The following is an 18,396-nucleotide window of genomic DNA, read 5'->3' as shown; positions in this document are numbered from 1 at the left end:
CCTCCCCCCACCATGAATGTAACGCCCTGGCCCCATTAACCTTGCACAATATTGTCCTATTTGGCCCATGGGTCTCAAGGCTTTAAAACGCGTTGTGCCATGTTAAGGAAGCTAGAGGTTATTAATTAGCCTAGTAATCTCTCCTTAGGTGATGTGAGACTAAAGCTTACACACCCTCACCGATCTCCTAAACCCCCTGGTACTTGCTATATTCTTGGTGGGAACACCTCACCGATCTCCCGGGCGGGTCCGATACTTACCATATTCTTGGGTCTCACAAACTTCTCCCCCTTTCAGTACAGAGTACCCGCTGTGGCCTCACACATTGTTGGGGTCAGCTCTGATACCATTTGTAATGCCCTAGCCCCTTCTAACCTTGCACAATGTTGTCCACTTTGGCCCATAGACCTCAAAGCTTTAAAAAGCATTGTGCTATGTTAAGGAAGTTAGAGGTTATTAATTAGCCTAGTAATCTCTCCCTAGGCGATGTGGGACTAAAGTTTGCACACCTTCACCGATCTTCCAAACCCCTTGATACTTGTCGTATTCTTGGTGGGGACACCTCACCGATCTTCCAGGCGGGTCCAGTACTTGCCGTATTCTTGGGTCTCACTATGAAGATTGTTTTGCACTATCTCCTTCGATCAGGTCGACATGAATCAACTCTTCTAAGACCTCTCCTCTCCCTGTGGAGACTTTTCTCTTTGGTCATCCACTTCCACAGTGAGCATTTCATTTGGTTTTTTTTTTCCTTCCTTAAGGGTGTTCACATAGCATCTACTTTACTCCTTCTGGTCACCACTACACTCACCTACTCCATGCTCCATCAGGAATTTCATCTTTGATGGTAGGTGGACACCACTACCTTGAGGCCTCTTAGTCCAGGTTCCCTAATATGGTGTTATACACTGAAGGAGTATCTACCATAAGGAAGTTTATCACCTTACATCGTTCATCTGCTCCTACTGTGATCTGCAACTCAATCATTCCCTTGGGGCTCATTGGTGCCCCTGAGAACCTATAACGTTGTGTGTTGATTGGCTTTAATTTTTCTTCTCCAATATCCATCTTCTTGAATGTCGACCAAAAGAGTATATCAACGAAGCTTCCGTTGTCCACTAGATTTTTTTCGACTGAGAAGGCGCCTACTCTCAAGTGACAACTACTGCTTCATCATGGGGGAAGTCCACTCCTCACAAATCATCATCAAAAGTGATCACCTCATCTGTTATGGCCTTCTTGGGATATTTTCAGTGTAGTACATACCCCTAGCATAGGACTTCCTCGAGGAATGAGAATCTCCTCCAGCAGTAGGTCCCCCACTTATAGTATATACGACGCAAACAGGAGAATCTTCTTCCGTCATCTATGGTTGACCTTCTCTATTGGGAGGAGTCCTTCTATTCTTACTTCCTATCATTGGCCTTCTACATATAGCTGATCTCTTCGACGATTTTCTGGTTGGCAAAAATCACGATTGTTTCTATCTGCTTGGTTTTGATTGGTGCGACCATGTTCATTCAAAAACTTCTATAGGTATCCCTTCTTTATTAGATCCTCGATCGCACGTTGGAGCTCCCAATACTGGTCCTCGTGTAGCCGTGGTCACGGTGTTAGTCATAATACTCCAATCGGTCGCATGCCTTTTATGGTGTCTTCAACCTATTCGGGTTTCCCAGATGGTCCCTCTCATCTTCATTGATCTGCATAAAAATTTGTGACCGAGGTTGTTTGAGGGGCCTATAGTTGTCATAATCTCTTTTGGGACCGCCACGGTTATTGGTCCACTGCTGTTTTCCTTTGTCCTCTTGGTTCCTTTCTCCTTGACCATTTCTCCTTTTGTTGGTGGAGCCTTTAATCTCCTCAATATTAATGTATTTGCGGAATTTTCCCTGCAACTCAGAGAGGGTCATGGGGGTTTCCTTGGAGAGGGAGAACTTCAGCTTCTCATCTTAGGTACCATTCTGTAGTGTTAGGAGCTATATTGTAGGGTTCAGATCCTTTATCTCAAGTTTTCCTGGGTTAAACTGGTGTACAAAGTGTTGTAGAATCTCTCCTTGTTGCTTCTTCAAAGCCATTAGGTTTGCCGAATTTTTTTGTCGTATCCTGCTACTTATGAAATTCTCTAGGAACATCTTGCTCAATTGTTTAAAGTTGCATACTGAGCTTGTTCGAACTAAGAGAACCACGTCATTGCTAGCCCTTGTAATGATGATAGGAATACTTAATAGAGGATAGCATCAGGTACTCCTTGCACCCACATGATGGATTTGAAGGCTTGCAAATTCTCCCAAGGGTCCTTTGTCCTGTCGTACAACTGCAAGGCTGGCATCTTGAAGGACATAGGGAGTGATGTCCTTATAATTTCCTTTGATAGATTCTCTGAACACATATATCTCTTCCAAGTCCTCTTTGACACCTAGAGCCCGATCCAACATACAATTCCTTGAACTTCTGGTCCATCTCCATCTTCGACACCTCCTTCTGTTGGCGAATGGATTTGTAGGGCTTCATCTTCGAGTTAAACTCTAAATGAGCTGCAGCACCCATGCCTTAATGACCTGCCTTTGGTTCTCCATGAGCTTCCTTTGGTGGCAGCTTGGTGTGGTTGTGTCGGTCTGGGCTGCCATTAGTTGAGTTGAGTGGCTTGTGGTGGATTTCTCGCAACCATCATGATGGCTAGGTTCTTCTGGTGGTGGAACCTTGTTGAGATTCGTCGGAACATCCATCATACCTTTGGTAAGACGCTACACCTCCTGTTGCAATGTGCCAAATTACTCTGCTATGACTCCCTCTGGTTGCATTGAGTGGATTCTCAATCATGTGGGTTCTAGGGAATGCGTGCCGTCCTCCATCGCGGGATCTTGCTTGACTTCTTTTGTGACTTCTGTCTGATCATCTGGTGGGGGCAGTGGATTAGAGGGGCACACCTGAGACTTCTTCATATACGTCTTAGTTCCCCTCATCATTTCTGGCACTTAGAATCACTCAGATGGCTTTTCGTCGCTTACCACTGATGGATTAATTTATTACTACAGATTCCCGCTCAGTTGGTCTTAAGCATTAAAGATGATAAGGAAAAATTCTGATAAATAGTGGATCATATGGTTGAAAAGTGAGATTGACCATGAAAGTTAACACATTATGAAGGCATAAAAGAATCAATTTTTTTTTTTTTTTTTGCTAATAGTGTAACATATTTGTTTTGGTAATGATATAACTTAGGTGCAACTTTAATGGGTTGCTCAAAAGTAGATAAAAAATAGAATAAATGAAGATAAAAGATGAATGAACAATATGAGTCCAATATTTTAAACCAAATAGGTTTGTACTTGTTTAGGATATGTTTGGTTGCAAAAGAAATTTAAAGGGAAATGAAGTGAGATTATCTGGTGTTACACTATTCCAAAAAGATTGAACATTAAACAATGTTAGGAGGGAGAAAGTCTGAAATTTTGGCAGACAAAGGGTCGGCTGCTATGGAGGATGATGATGGCTGTGCAAGGGAGTCTCTGGATTGTGGTCCTAGAGCTCCTCAACTAGAAACCAGACAGGAGGTACGGGGTAGAGGAGATCCTATGCTAAGGCCCTGGGAAACTCCTCTTGGCCGGCAATAGATACGCTTCCGAAACCCATTCAAGCATGGAACATTTGGCAGATAGTGATTCCTCAGCAAGATTACAAATCAAAGAGGCAAATCTTTTGATTTTCTTTAATCGAAAGGGTTAATTTTCGTTTGATCTCTTTGGATGCGCTGAGAGAGGAAGCTCGGGTAAAGTGGAACTTAAGCCAAGGGGTGATCATGCACCCGCTGGGAAAGGGGTACGTGATATTCCAATTTCAGTGTGAAGGAGACAAGGATGCGGTGTGGAGGAGGAGCCCTATGAGGGTGGGAGATTAAGTCATTCGCTTCTAAGACTGGAAGCCTGATTTCAATATACATGAGAAGCAGGTTTTTACGAAGCTTATCTGGATTAGCTTTCCAGATCTTCCTCTTGAATACTGGCATGAAAATGTCCTTCTGTCTATTGCTAAGGCAATGGGACGTCCAGTAGCACTTGATAGATGAACAAAAAAAGGCCTTCTGGGTTATTTTTCCAGAGTCTTAGTGGAGATTGATATCTCCGATTCGGTGAGGGTGGAAGAAGTCCAAGTGGAGAGACCTGATCCAGGAACTTCTCAGGTGTATAGATTCCACCAAAAAGTTATTTATGAGGATAACATTGAGCGATGTGGATTTTGTAAGCGGGTTGGCCACCTGTTGTCCAATTGTAGACAAAAGAAAATGGAGGACAAGAAGCAGAGTGCGGTGGAAAATTCTGCAAAAATTCCTGGAGTGACATACGTTGAGGATGGAGTCAACACGGTTGTTGTTGACTTGGTGGATAAGTCTCCAACTAGGAGTCAATCTTTTCAGCCGATTGTGCCTAATCCCATATCTAATCCTATTTTTCAAAATTCAAACATTCCAAACGAAGGGGGGAATATCCAAATATTTTTGGAATCTTCCATAGAAATCCCGATTGAAGTAGGAATGGGAATTGGCGCTGATTCAGTTCCACAAATTATGGAAAGTGACGTGTTTGGGTCTGATATGGGTTCGGACTATGAATCCGACCCAAACCCAAATGTGATTTCGACCCAAGTAGAGGACCAGGTTCGTATGGTCAATTTGGGTCAGGAAGAGAACAGGTTGGAGGCTCTTGTTGTGGGAGATATCACCCTTCCCGTGGCAAGGTATCCATCTCGAGCTAGAAAGCAAGGAGGAGGTCAAGGTTTACAGGTTGATGGTGCAGATAATTCTTGTGCTCAGTGTGCAAGAGTGGAGTTTGGGGCTGAATATATAGTTTCTTCGTTAGCAGAGGTGGAATGCTCAAGGGGTGCGATCTTAGTTGTTCACTCGGAGGTGATGATGGTGGATAAGGTGGCATCTCTCGTGAAAAGGAGGTAGGTAGTCTGGGTGTGGGCGGTAAGTAGAAGAAGAAAACAGCAGGTCAGGCCAAGAAGTCTGACAAATGTCATCCTTCCAAACAGTGATCAATACGGGTCATGTTTTGGAATATAAGGCGGGTAAGGAAGGCCGCAGGTATTGGTGCCTTACGCTCGATGTTGAAGGAGCATTCCCCATATGTAGTTTGCTTGGCTAAACCGATGGTTCAGGTATGTAAATTCCCTCGGCTTCTATTTAGTAAGATGGGGTATGAGGTGGATTTTATTCATAATGAAAGGGTACAGAAAGTTCCTAATTTATGGGTAATTTGAAAGTTTGGGTTCACATGCCCAGTGGTCGCTGCAATGTCTAAGCAGCACATATCAGGAGTTTTAGATTGGAATGGGAAAAGGTGGGATTATCCTTTGTCCATGCCATTTCTTTTAAAATTGTTCGTTGTAGCTTGTGGTTAGAATTGGAGCTCCAGGTGAGTGCTTAAATTCCCTGGTCAGTCATGGGAGATTTCAATGCTACTTTGGTCTCTCATGAAAAAAGAGTCCCTGGTGCTTTTAATTTGGGGTCGGCAACGGAATTCTAGGCCATGATAGATGTATGTTCTTTGCTTCCTATTCCTTCTCAAGGAAAAAAATATACGTGGTCCAACAATAGAAGGAGGGGGAATGTGGCTACAGTTCTTGATTACAGCTTCTGTACTGAGAAATGGTTGGACGAATTTAAGAATGTGAAGCAACGAGTTCTTCTATCCTCAGTCTCTAATCATGCTCTGTTATTAATTACTTCTGGTGATGTCCCTAAGACAAATAATATTCCCTTTCATTTCGATTTTTTCTGGATGGAGAATGAAAGGTTTGGCTCAGTGGTTGGGGAGGCTTGGAATTTTCAGATGGGAGGTGATCCTATCTATGTTCTTGCTCAAAAATTAAAGAGGGTGAAGGAGAAGCTAAGAGCTTGGGTGAGGTCTACTTTCCCTAATCTGAATGATGAAGTGGAGAAGGCCAAGGTGAATCTTCAACATGTGCAGGGCATGATAGAGGTGGATGGAATGTCTAATGAATTATTTAATAAGGAAGCTGATGCTAAGACTGCCTTGTTGAAAGCTAGTCAGATGCAAGAAAAGTTGTGGTCAGAGAAGTTTAGATGGATGAAGGAAGGAGATTGTAATTCAAAAATTTTTCACTTATCTGTCAAGATGAGGAGAATAAAAAACCAGATCACATCTTTAAAAAATGAGGATGGCACATGGGTTTCAAATCAACAGGGAATAGCTTCATATGTTTCTGATTATTTCCAGAAGTCTCATGAGGCTTCCCAATCATATCTCACAATGATCTGTTAGATATTATCCCCAGGGTGTTGAATGAGGAAGATATTAAAGGATTGGAAAAGGTTCCAAGCCAGGATAAAATCAAACAGGTAGTCTGGGATTTGGACCCTGCTAGTTCGCCTGGCCCTGATGGGTTTCTAGGTAGCTTTTTTAGAAAATGCTAGAAGATAGTGGAGTCAGAATTTGCAGGGCTGTCAAACAGTTCTTTGTGGCTGGTCAGTTACCCAAAGGTATAAATAATTGTCTTATTTCTTTGATCCCAAAAGTTGAGGGTGCAAGTTCTTTAGTTAGATTTTGTCCAATTTGTATAGGCAACTTCTATTGTAAGATTTTAGAAAAAATAATGGCCTCTAGGCTTATTGACATGCTACCTAGATTGATTTTAGAAGAACAGGGTGCCTTTCAGAAGGGGAAGATAATCTCTGCGAATATCAGTCTAGCCTCTAAATTATCAAATTTGATGCATTCAACAGTTAGGGGAGGAAGCATACAGCTAAAGTTGGATGTGCAAAAGGCATATGATTCCCTGGCTTGGGAATTCATTTTTGCAACTTTGAAAAAGTTTAGTTTTTCAGATGTCTGGATTTCTTGGATTCACCATCTCTTGATTTCTTCTAGAATTTTAGTCTTGGTGAATGGCGGTCCCATGGGGTTTTTTGAGGTGGGAAGAGGATTATGGCAGGGAGATCCTTTGTGTCCAATTTTATTCATCTTGGCGGAGGAGGTTCTCTGTAGAGGCTTAAGGCGGCTGGTGTATGATGGTCTAATCAAATCCCTGCCAGGTCCTAGAGGTGTGTCCGCTCCATCTCATTTATTGTTTGCTAACGATATCTTTATTTTTATGAATGCCTCGGCTAAATATGTGAAGAATCTTTAGTCTTTTCTAGCTAAGTATCAGGCTTTCTCTGGCTAGAACTTCAATCTAGAAAAAAGTAGCCTATTTTTTGGTAAGGTAGTCCCTCACAGGAAGCAGTTCATAAGTAACTTCTTGGGAAATCTGTCAGCTAGAATGCCAACAAAGTAATTAGGCATGGAGCTCTTCAAGGGGAGAGTTAGAAAAGCCCATATGCTACCAATGATGGATAAAATAAAGAAAAGGGTCGCAAGGTGGAAAAGGAAACTTCTCTCTATGGCAGGAAGGGTGGAGCTGGTGAGATCGGTGATCTCTAGTATCTCAATTCATAATTTTGGGATTTATTGGTGGCCTGATAGCTCAATAAATTTGGTGGAAAAGTGGATGCATAACTTTATATGGTCAAGAGATTTGGAGACAAGGAAGAAGATCGTTGTGAAATGGGATGACATGAGTAAACCTTTAAGGGAATGAGGGTTAGGCATAAGGAGGCTGTGTGATGTCAACTTTGTGTGTTTGTGCAAACTCACATGGCAGATTAAACATGAGAAGTCTTTAATGAGTAACTTCCTTCGTGGTCGGTTTTTGAAAGCAGATGGCTTGTTGAAATCTGGTCACATCTCTTAGTTAGTAAGGCCAGATCTCAAGAAGGTTTGGAGGTGGATGAAATATTATGAGTAGTGGACGGTTGGTAATGGCCGGAAGATAAACTTTTGGAGAGATAGCTGGTTGGGAAGTAAGTCTATTGAAGAGCTATTTGATCTACAGGCAGACCTCTTTAGTACATTACAAGCGAAGGTTTCTGACTTTATTATTCAAGGTGAGTGGAGGTTCCCCTTAGTGGAGTCAGAAGCTATTAAAAATATTTTTGCTCAAGCAAAAAATATTTCAATCTCAGGCACTGAAGACTGTTGCCATTGGGAGTTATTGTCCTCTGGAATTTTCACAATTAAAACAGCTTGGGAAAAGGTAAGAAGGGAGTCACCGAAGGTGGGCTGGTTTTCTTTAATATGGAAAGCGCATCTTCAACCTCGGCAACTACATTTGGATGGAGAATGATGAAAAATAAATTACCAATTGATGATGCTATCAAAAAACAAGGGGTGCATTTGCCTTCGCAATGTACTCTGTGTGGGAGAACAGAGGAATCCAGAAATCATTCTCTCTTTGAATGATCTTTTGTAATTTCTCTGTGGCAGAAATTTTGTGACTGTTTTGGGGTAGTGAGACCTAGTTTTGATGGGATTAATAGTCTTACCATTTGGTGGAAGGATTAGGCAAAGAAGACTAACTTCAAGGGGGTGTTGCTAAAGGGGTTTGTCTTGATTCCTTATTTAGAAATCACCGACGGTTTGATGATGAAAACAAATCAATTGATGTTGTTTTTGGCTACCTAAGAAATGAAATTAGTGTTCAAGCTTTGGTCTGTCGACTTGGTTAATGCAAGAAGACTGGGTTTTGCATGCATAGTAAGAAGTCCTCGAGAAATATATGAGATATTCTGGAACCCTCCTCAGGTTGGTTGGTTAAAGTTAAGCACAGATGAGTGTTCAATTGGCAACCCAGGGAAGTCAGGGGCAAGGGGTGTCTTCAGAAATGAAAAGGCATAGGTGGTTGCAAATTTCAGAAGCTTTTTGGGTGTTAGAACTAATTTTGAGGCGGAGTTCTTGGCGCTTTTGATTGGGTTAGAAATTTCCAGTCAGATGAACATGAACCGTTTGTGGATTGAGTGTGATTCGGTCGCGGTTGTGATTCTTTTTCTGTAAAGAAACCTCCCTAGGTTGCTCACCCAAAATGGGTAAATGTTTTATCCTTCTTGGAAGAGGCTAAATGGAAGATAACCCATTGTTATAGGGAAACAAATTCAGTAGCGGATTTTCTGTCGAAATCAGCTGCTCGATTTGAAGTTTCTTCACCAGTTTTAATTGGCCGCCCCTGGTTCGGATGGACTTAGACATGGGTGCTTCTCATCGTCCAAGATCCTACGTTTTTTTTTTTGGTAGAGAAATGTGGGTGTCTTGTTCTGCTGATGGCAATGCCGAAGGTGGAACCTGTGCATTCCCTTTTCTTCCAGGTGTGAGTTTTGGTAATCTGATCTTCTCATTTGATGTACTATATCTGCATTTTCTTTTAATCTTTTTCGTTTTAATATACATGAATTTTTAGCAAAAAAAAAAAAAGAAGTGAGATTATCTAACTTTAAGGAATAACTTATTTCATCATTAGCTCATGTAATTGCCTAAACGACTTAAATTTCTTACCATTTTTGTTAATGACACTTTACATGTAATTTTTATTTTATATTTTATACCAAAGGGTTTTACATGAAAATGAAATTTAGTAACAAATTATGGTTACATGGGGGCAATTATCACAACAGTTTCTTTTCCTCTAAAATCGCTATGTTTGGTAGCCAAGAGAAAAAAAGAAAAGAAAAGAAAAAAGTATAAAAACTTTACATTTTTTTTTTTTTTTGTTTAAAGAATTCTCTTTGTGTTTGGCATGTTCTCAACTAAGAGAAGATTCTTTTTTGAATTTCAAAATTCACCTTGGGACAGGTGAAGTTTTCTTTTGTAGCAAAACATTTTTTTTTTTTTTTTGCCAAAAACACAAGAAAACATAAGCAAATACAAAACTTTTCTTTTCTTCTAATTTCAGCCAAGTAGACATACTTTTTTATTTTCTTATTAGTTCATATCTTTTCTATTCTATTCCTTTCTTCTCTTTTCTAGATTCTTTTTCTTTTCATTTCTTTTCTTTTCGTCTCTTAGCTACAAAATAGAGCCAGCAGCTTTTCGAAGAATTTATTTTGATAGATTAATGAGAAACACAAGCTAAGCTTAGCCCAACCACATGAGGTATTCCTGAAATATTTTTAAGCGCCTACAAAATGAGAATTTAAGACCATAATTTAATTGTGATGGTACTCTATGAGAGGTGCAACTCTTCTTGCGCAACCTGAAAAAATAAAATATGATTTACCATATGCAACCGAGAGAGGGAGAGAGGGAGAGAGGGAGAGAGAGAGAGAGAGATTTGTTGAATGAAGGTATCGTAAGTACTATTAGTAAAAATGGGAACGGAAAAAAAAAATAGAAACGGACGGTACAGGTTTTAAACAGTACAAATTTTCGTACGATACAGCAAAAAAACAGAGAATGTTAAAAAAAGAAAAACGGACGGTATGGGTTTTAAACGTGTAGATTTTAAACAAATAAGACCAAAAAAACAGTACTATACTCGTATAAATTAAGGAATTATTACATGTCTCATTATAAGTTTTATGACATATAATTGAATATCATCCACTACCAATTCTAAATTCATACACCACTCATGTCCAAGTTTTATTGAGCAATGTGACTTGGCTATAATGTTGTTCATTTTTGTCAACATATTCAACACACTCTTGAAGTAACGTATGTTTAGTTTGAGTTAGTAGTCATCACTTTAGAAACATTTTTCAGCAAGCGCATCAATTTGTATCTCAATTTTGGGATCCATATATTGATATTGAGTTGAAGGTGATATCATGTAAAATATAGACCATTGAGTTAGCTTCAAGTCAGCGAAAGAATCAGGTGGATCAAAGTTTGGGAGAGAGAGATATGGTCAATTAAGTAAACATTATGTTCAACAAGTTAAGTCTTAAAAAACGCCAAAAAATGAGAACGTGTTTAAACGTGTTTAGAATGGAAATGATTGTCATTTGCTGTTTTTCTAAGTATCTGTGAGAAGCATGTGGGAAAACGTGTTTTAAATGGTAAAAAATAAGAACGTTTTAAACACGTTTTTGCTAACAGTTATCATAAGAGGAGCCATTGAGCCGGTGTTGGCAAACATTCTGTTGAGATAATTTAGGAAGTTTTGCCAATAAGATATACTTTCCCCTGAGTCAATAGTTGAGGCAACTTAAAGATAAAGAGATCCACTTAGACATCGCCTTGTTTGTTTCAATGTCAATTTTCCATGAAAATATTTTCTTATATAAAAATACCCACAGTTTGAATCTCATTTTCGGGTTTACTTTAAAATAACAAATAATTTTTTATTTAATTAATTCTTTTATTTTAAGTAGCCCTTGCTCTCAACTCTCTTTTTACCAAACTATTACGCTGGCTCGTCTTGCCCGCATCACTTGGTGGGCTAGTCAGATGACCCTTGCCTTATACAAATTAAGGACCAATTAGAACCAAGAGCAATATATATGAGACCAATGTATGGGATGGTATCGATCTCTAATCGGCTGCAAATAAAATAAAATAATAATAATAATAATAATAATAATAATAATAATAATAATAATAATAAATAATGCACTAATTGGAAATATGTATCGGCCTTCTCTCATTAAATATATCACCTTATAAGTGGAATGGAAACATCGATAAAGATTTTATAGTTTATTACCATTTAAATGCACAAATTAATAAAATTTGGAAACAAATTTTTACACTTAATGAAAATATATTATTTGATGCGACCAAAGATAATTTACGAACTATTGTTAAAAATGTAGACATCTCACTATATATTACCATATATTTGGATTGGAACCATCTATAAGATAATATTTATTACCACTTAAATACATTTATAAACATTGGTAAGAAATCAAAGATATGACAATTAATGTCATAAAAATCAATTTTACACGAATCATTCACATCCAGAGGCATTGCTTTCCAAAAACATATATGAAATATAATTAGATATATAGATTCCTAGAAGATGTTGTAGTTAATGCTGTTAAATTCTTGGACGTCGCAAATATTCATACTTTAAGGCTTCGAGGCAAGGAATGGAAGGAAATAATCATTCCATTAACTCTTTCTCTTCTTCTTCTATAAATTCTATGCCCCAAGACCTTTTTTGTTCAACTTAAGCATTCAGTTGATAAAAAGAGGGAAAAAAAAAACAAGTCAAAAATCCGAAAGGAAAGTAACTTTTTTTTTTTTTGCTAGAAATTCATAAACTTTATTAAAAAGAAAATTAAAGAAATACATCAATTAGAAAAATCAATAGAGCTACAAGCATGCTCACCTTCGGAGCATAGCCATTAGCAAGGAACTCGCACACTAGCTGCTAAAAAACCATAGCAGATTTAGAATTCTCCACCTTTGGCATTGCCATCAGCAAAGAAGACAATCTATTACTCAAATCGGTATCTTGATCTTGAAGCCGCATCCCACTCCACCTCTTCCCTAATATGAGATGGAAGATCGAGCCATGTTATATATTGAAGTGGTAGATTTTGCAGCTGTCTTTGCTAGAAAGACAGCTATTGGATTTGCCTCTCTAAAACAATGGGAAATCTTCCAGAAGGAAAGTCACTTAAATGGCCATGGATAGTATTGTAAGGTTTCTTTCGAAGGTAATAATCATAGTTGTTTTTTTCTTAATGATGACTTCCATTGGTGGGGCCAAAGAAATTATTTTGTGTTGTCCTCGTGTTCCCATATGTTGTTTGGCTCAAGACAATTGTGGGGCTCAAGAAATTGTTGAAGCCGAAAATGTTTGAAGATAAAATCAAATGTTACCTACCTCTTTCATGGCATGGAATGCTTGGTAGTTTGTTCATGCTACTGGCTTTTATTTATTTATAATAAGTGGAGGAGGTGCATTTTGGGTTTATTTTATTTTTAATAATAATAACAATATTGAAAACTATATTTGTTCTATGGTGTGTTTCTCCCTTTGTCTATCTCTCTCTAATGATATTTAGTATAAAAGCAAGAGATTGCAAGCTTGTCACATATTTTGTAGTTTCTCGGGTTGCTATTTCATAGTTTCTCAAGTTGTGGGAAATTTATTTTGATCGATCCAGTGACTCATGTGTACATAAGGGTAATTTGGGGGATTTTAAAATACCAGGTGAGAAGAAGCGGTAAAAGTTAATTAAATTTTTTTTGGGGGCCGGGTGGGGGAGGAGAAACAAAAAACAAAGTTTAAAGGTCAGAGAGTATCAAAAAATATAGGTTAAGTGTGGTGGAGTGATAATAATTTCCCCAATACCATAAGAAAATAAAGCAACTTACATATGGTCGAAATAGAAATACTTGAAAAAGCAACCCACCAAATAAGCTTTCTCCACAAAATAAAAGGCATTTGGTTTTTCATTTTCGCATTGAGAATAAAGTTTTACTTAATGGGACTATCGGAATGGCACCTTCTCTTTTATTTACTATTTTCTTTATTACAAATAGAGTTTTAAGTTTGTTTGATAATGACTGATTTGCTGATGATAAAAGAGTATTGATGTAATTCAGTCCTCTTTCCTCTACGGGCTCTACCCTTCATTATTTCTCGTGATCTGCAAAACATAGACACACTGTGTGTGAAAGAACTAGTAGGAATAAAACTTCTTAAATTGAATAACTAGAAACTCTATGCCTCCTAGCCCTCCTTCAAGAGGCAATGTGAACATCAGCAAGGTAATCTGACTTCGTTTTCATCGCAATTATTCACAAATGGTCAGTTTTGACTTGTGCTTCCTCACCCAAAACATGGAATTTGTTAAGAGTGAGCTCAAATTGAAGGTTGACTATCCATTTGCAAGGTTTAGACTAGGGGTGTCAAAACCTAGCCCAAATCAATAAAACCAATCAAAACTGACCAAAAGAACTTGGACCGAACCAAATTGATCTTTATTGGATTGGTTTTGGAGTAAGACACTATGGGACCAGCTGAAAACCAAACCGAACCAAATCAATTGATTATCAAACCGAGATCGAACCGAAAGAAACCAATACAAAAATAAGTGATTATTAGATCATAAATAGGTGAATTAATCATCCATTTGTTACTATATTAGTGAGAATACTTTTTGTTGCAAGGAGAATTTTTACAAGTCAGTGAATATGAGGTTATGAATAGGGAAATTTATTTGTAAATTGTAACAATGCTTCATTGATTTTGGTATACTGATGCACTGACCTGGCCTAATTTGAACTGTTGTGATAGATCTCGAACCGAAAGTGGGAAGTACAGTCGGATTTTGGCTCACGGCCGCCCATTGCCAAAAGGGAAGAGATGACCCCACACGTTCGTGTATTGCTTGCCTGTCCAACTGGAGGGGATTCGTACCTTCTGATTCCAGATGGTAAGTGACTCGACACCCCACACTTGAATCTCGGCACACACAAAAATTTCCAGAAGACCATGAACACAGCCTAAGGCAACTACCAGTTCAAGACCAATTGGAGGACAAAAAGCAGTCAAAACATGTTACTGTCTTAACCACCGGAAACAGCCTGGGCCTGTTTCCGTTGGCCATTTAGGCTGCTGGTTAGGTTTCGATGCCCATGGGTCCCACCACCTGCATCGTGGACTACCCCAGATGATTCCAAATCCTCTCCCACACCTTCCTTATGATAGCTACACCTTATGGACCAAAGTGGTCAAGTCCACGTTCCTCGGAAGTCGGATTAACCAATTCGGATCGGATTAGGACCAAGCCAAACAGGCCCTAAGGCCTAATGTGCCATATAAGTGGATTTCCTCATTTCTCACTTGTGCACAAGTGTGAGAGGGGAGAAGGAGGAGAGAAAGGAAGAAGAAGAAGAGGAAGAAGGAGTGGAAGGACTCACCTTGGCTCCCGGCTGTCGCTCCGTTGTTGGAATCCTTGCCAGAGGTAACTGTAACCACTTCTGCCACTCTCTCTCTTCGTTTTAAGCTAGGGTAAGCTAGGTATAGGAGGAATATTGGGCCACAAACCTTCTTGAGCTCGGGGATTGTGTGTTCCACCTCCTCGGTGCCATTGTCGAGCTCAAATGGAGTCCGGTGAACTCCGGCAACAAGATTGACCAAATGACCACCTAGGGTTTTGATCGTTCGATCAACGTATCTCCCAAACGGTTGGATGGAATTGGGATTTTAATAGCTCATAATGATGCTAGGAGCATCCCCCACAAACTCCATGGAACAAACCCCGGCGATTGGGCCCAAATCGAAAAGCCCTAAATCTCACAGGCATTTTTGTACTACCACCAGAAATATGCCACCAGAAGAACTGGGGCTATTTCCAGTGGGCTACTTCCGATGACCACCTGAGCCTTAGGAGCTCTTTGTTAGGTCCACTGAAAATAGGACTGAAATTTTTGGTGGACAGTCCCTATTTTCGTTGGGTGTTTCCGGTAACAATACTGTCACTATGAGACTTTGCCTGTACCCTTTGGGTGTGACCCGTGTGGGCCCCTCCCGGTGTTCTTGACACTTATTGATGTTCGATTACCTTTGTGCCTAGGACAGTGACGTGCACGTACCCGAGGCCTGAATTAAATCGGACGATCGGTGGCCATACTTGAACCATAATACAGACAAGTCTAATCAAGGTGAGGGATGGATTGCTTTCATTTTAAGAATGTTTGATTATGTAGAATTGCTCACATGTATAGATTTTTACATGATTACTTATATTGCTCAAATGATTATGGTATTCTATCATATGTTACATTTTTATAGAAATGATATGAAATGTTGTGGATATGTATGGCAAGATCCAATGTGGCCGAGATGGTATCGGTAACGTGATTGCCGTATATATGTTGCATTCATGCATTGACCTTGGAAGATTCGAAGGAATCTTACAAAGATCTCCCCGAAGACTTGAAGAATCTCAAAAGGGGGAGGGAGACTAAGGGGAAACTTTTCCTACATAAAATCTCACTCAAAGAAGGCAAGGGATTGAAGAGTTTCAAAGGCCTGAAGAACACTTCGAAGATCTGAAGACTTGAAAAACCTTAAGGGGGAAAGGGGAGGAAAGAGGGCAAAGCTTCATAACTATGGGATTCTCACTAGGAGACTTGTTGTTGTGGGGTGTTGTGGTGTATCAAACCAAAGGGAGGGGGTATTTATAGAATTTTTGGACCAATAGGGAGGAGAGAGAAAATTCCTTAACCAATGGTGGTAAAAAGTAATTTTCCTAAACCAGTGGGGTGAAAGCAAGAAATTTTGGACCAATGGGGTGGAGGGTAATTTTCTTTAGCCAATGGGGGAAAGGTAAATTTTTTAGGCCAATAAGATAAAAAGATTCCTTTTTGGACCAATGGGAGGCCGAGGTGTAGGGTACCCTAGCGGGGCAATGTAAGGTACATAGGCAGGTGAAGAGGGAATTCCTTCTCCAAATCGGTCGTCAGAAGGGGGATTTCGATCACCAGTGGGGGTGTCGGAGGTTTTGACATGGGTGTGGGAGTTTCAACAGGGGTGCTAGAGCTTCAGCAGGGGCGCTGGAGCTCTGGTATGGGTGTTGGGGCTCTGGCATGGGTGCTGAAACTTAGATGGATATACACAGTGCTTGGTCGAGTATGCACAGGGCATGCACAGGGCTTGGTCTGGTACATGTGGGGCTTAGTCGGGCTCACACGGGGCCTGGGTAGGGTGCAAGGTAAGGCATAGGGGCTAACATGGGCGAGATTTGGGCACTCAAGGTAAGGCATGGATGCTTGTATAGGCTAGGTTTGGGCACTCAAGGCAAGGCATGGGTGCTTGTATGGGTGAGGTTTAAGCACCCAAGACAAGGCGTGGGTGCTCGCATGGGCGGGGTTTAGGTGTTCATGAAGTATCTTTTGGAAATGATTGTGGGAGATCCGATGGTCCGATTTTGACGTGCCATATATCGTTGGAATTGTGATTCTGAGTACTATGCATCTGTATGGCCACCTAGGATAGAATTCCTTCATATATGAAATGTCATAATTGGACCCTTCTTTTCTCTCGTATGGGTTTTTTGGGGATTTTGGGCGAGTATGGAATGCTTCTAGGAATAGTTACCTCAGTCAGTTGTTATCTCTATCGATCGGAAGCAAAAGATCACATCCAAGATCGGTAAGTCGAAGGAGGGTGATAAAATTGGATGTCTACAGAATGCCTTTGGTCGAAACATGTGCCAATAGCCAAAGAGCAAAGAAAATAACCACCATATTTTGTTATTTGGAACATGTACTGCTGTCACCTTGCTCATCAATGATGGAGTTGAAAATGCAGTAGGTAATATCTCTTAAAGTTTAGGACTTACTTAGGTTGTCGATTGTAGGAAAGAAATTCGCTGCTCTTCCAATCCTACGAAAGTTAGTACTTTGATCTTTGATTTTTCCTAGCCCTGGCTTTCATGTGCCAATGTAGGGATATCTGGTCTCCAAGCTAGGTCTTTCGAACCAACTTGGGCTATCTAGTCTCTAGGCTGGTTCTTTCGAACCAATATGGGCTATCTGGTCTCGTCAATTACAAGAAAAAAATTCGCTACTCTTTCAATTTTGCAAAAGAAAAACTATTTGATTCTTGAATTTCCCTTGGTCGGGCTTCTATGTGCCGGCTTAAGGAATTTTATCTCCAGGCTGGGTCTTTCGAACCAATCTGAGCATCTGAGACCGTCGATTATAAGAAAGAAATTCACTGCTCTTTTAATCTTGCAAAAGACAAAAATATTTGATTCTTAGATTTTCCTTAGCTAGGCTTTTATATGCCGACTTAGGAAATTTGGTCTCTAGGCTGGGTCTTTCGAACCAATCTGGGCTATCCGGGATCATTGATTACAAGAAAGAAATTTGTTGCTCTTTCAATATTGTAAAAGACAAAAATATTTGATTCTTGGATTTTCCTTAACTGGGCTTCCCTGTGCCAATTTAGGGAATCAGGTCTATGGGATTGGGTCACTCGGAGTTGATTCAAAGAGATTGGGCCACCTGAGGCCGGGTCAATGAGATTCTTTCTTTCCTTGATTGGAGTTTTTGATTTTGAGTCATGAGATTGGAACCTTAAATTCAGGCCCTTTGAATCTTGAAATTTGGCTTCTGATTTGGAATCTTGAATTTTGGCTCTTGATTTTTGGCTTTTGATATGGAATCTTGAATTTTGGCTCTTAATTTTTGGCTTTTGATTTGAAATCTTGATTTGGAATCTTGAATCTTGACTTTTGATTTGGAATCTTGATTCTTTGTGAGATAATTTCCATCTACCTCAAAAATTTTGAATTTTGACTTCACCTTTTGTTTTTATCTACCAATTTCATCTTCCACTTTCATGTGATTTTATCTACCAATTAGATTTCACTTTCTTATTTCCATGTGATTTTATCTACCAAGTAGATTTCACTTTCCCATTTTCATGTGATATAATTTTTACCAACCATAAGCAATTATTTTGAATTTTTTTTTTTTTTGGCGAGGCTGCTTATGCATACCTTCTGCAGACCCTAGATCTGTTAGCATATGGGGATCGAACCTCAAGGGGGCGGGCTACATTCTTCAGGTGACTTTGCATTTCTTTTTT

This window comes from Macadamia integrifolia, chromosome 5 (assembly GCF_013358625.1).
Source record: "Macadamia integrifolia cultivar HAES 741 chromosome 5, SCU_Mint_v3, whole genome shotgun sequence".
NCBI lineage: Eukaryota > Viridiplantae > Streptophyta > Magnoliopsida > Proteales > Proteaceae > Macadamia > Macadamia integrifolia.
The sequence above is the reverse complement of the archived record's forward strand: the minus strand, read 5'-3'. Positions refer to the sequence as shown.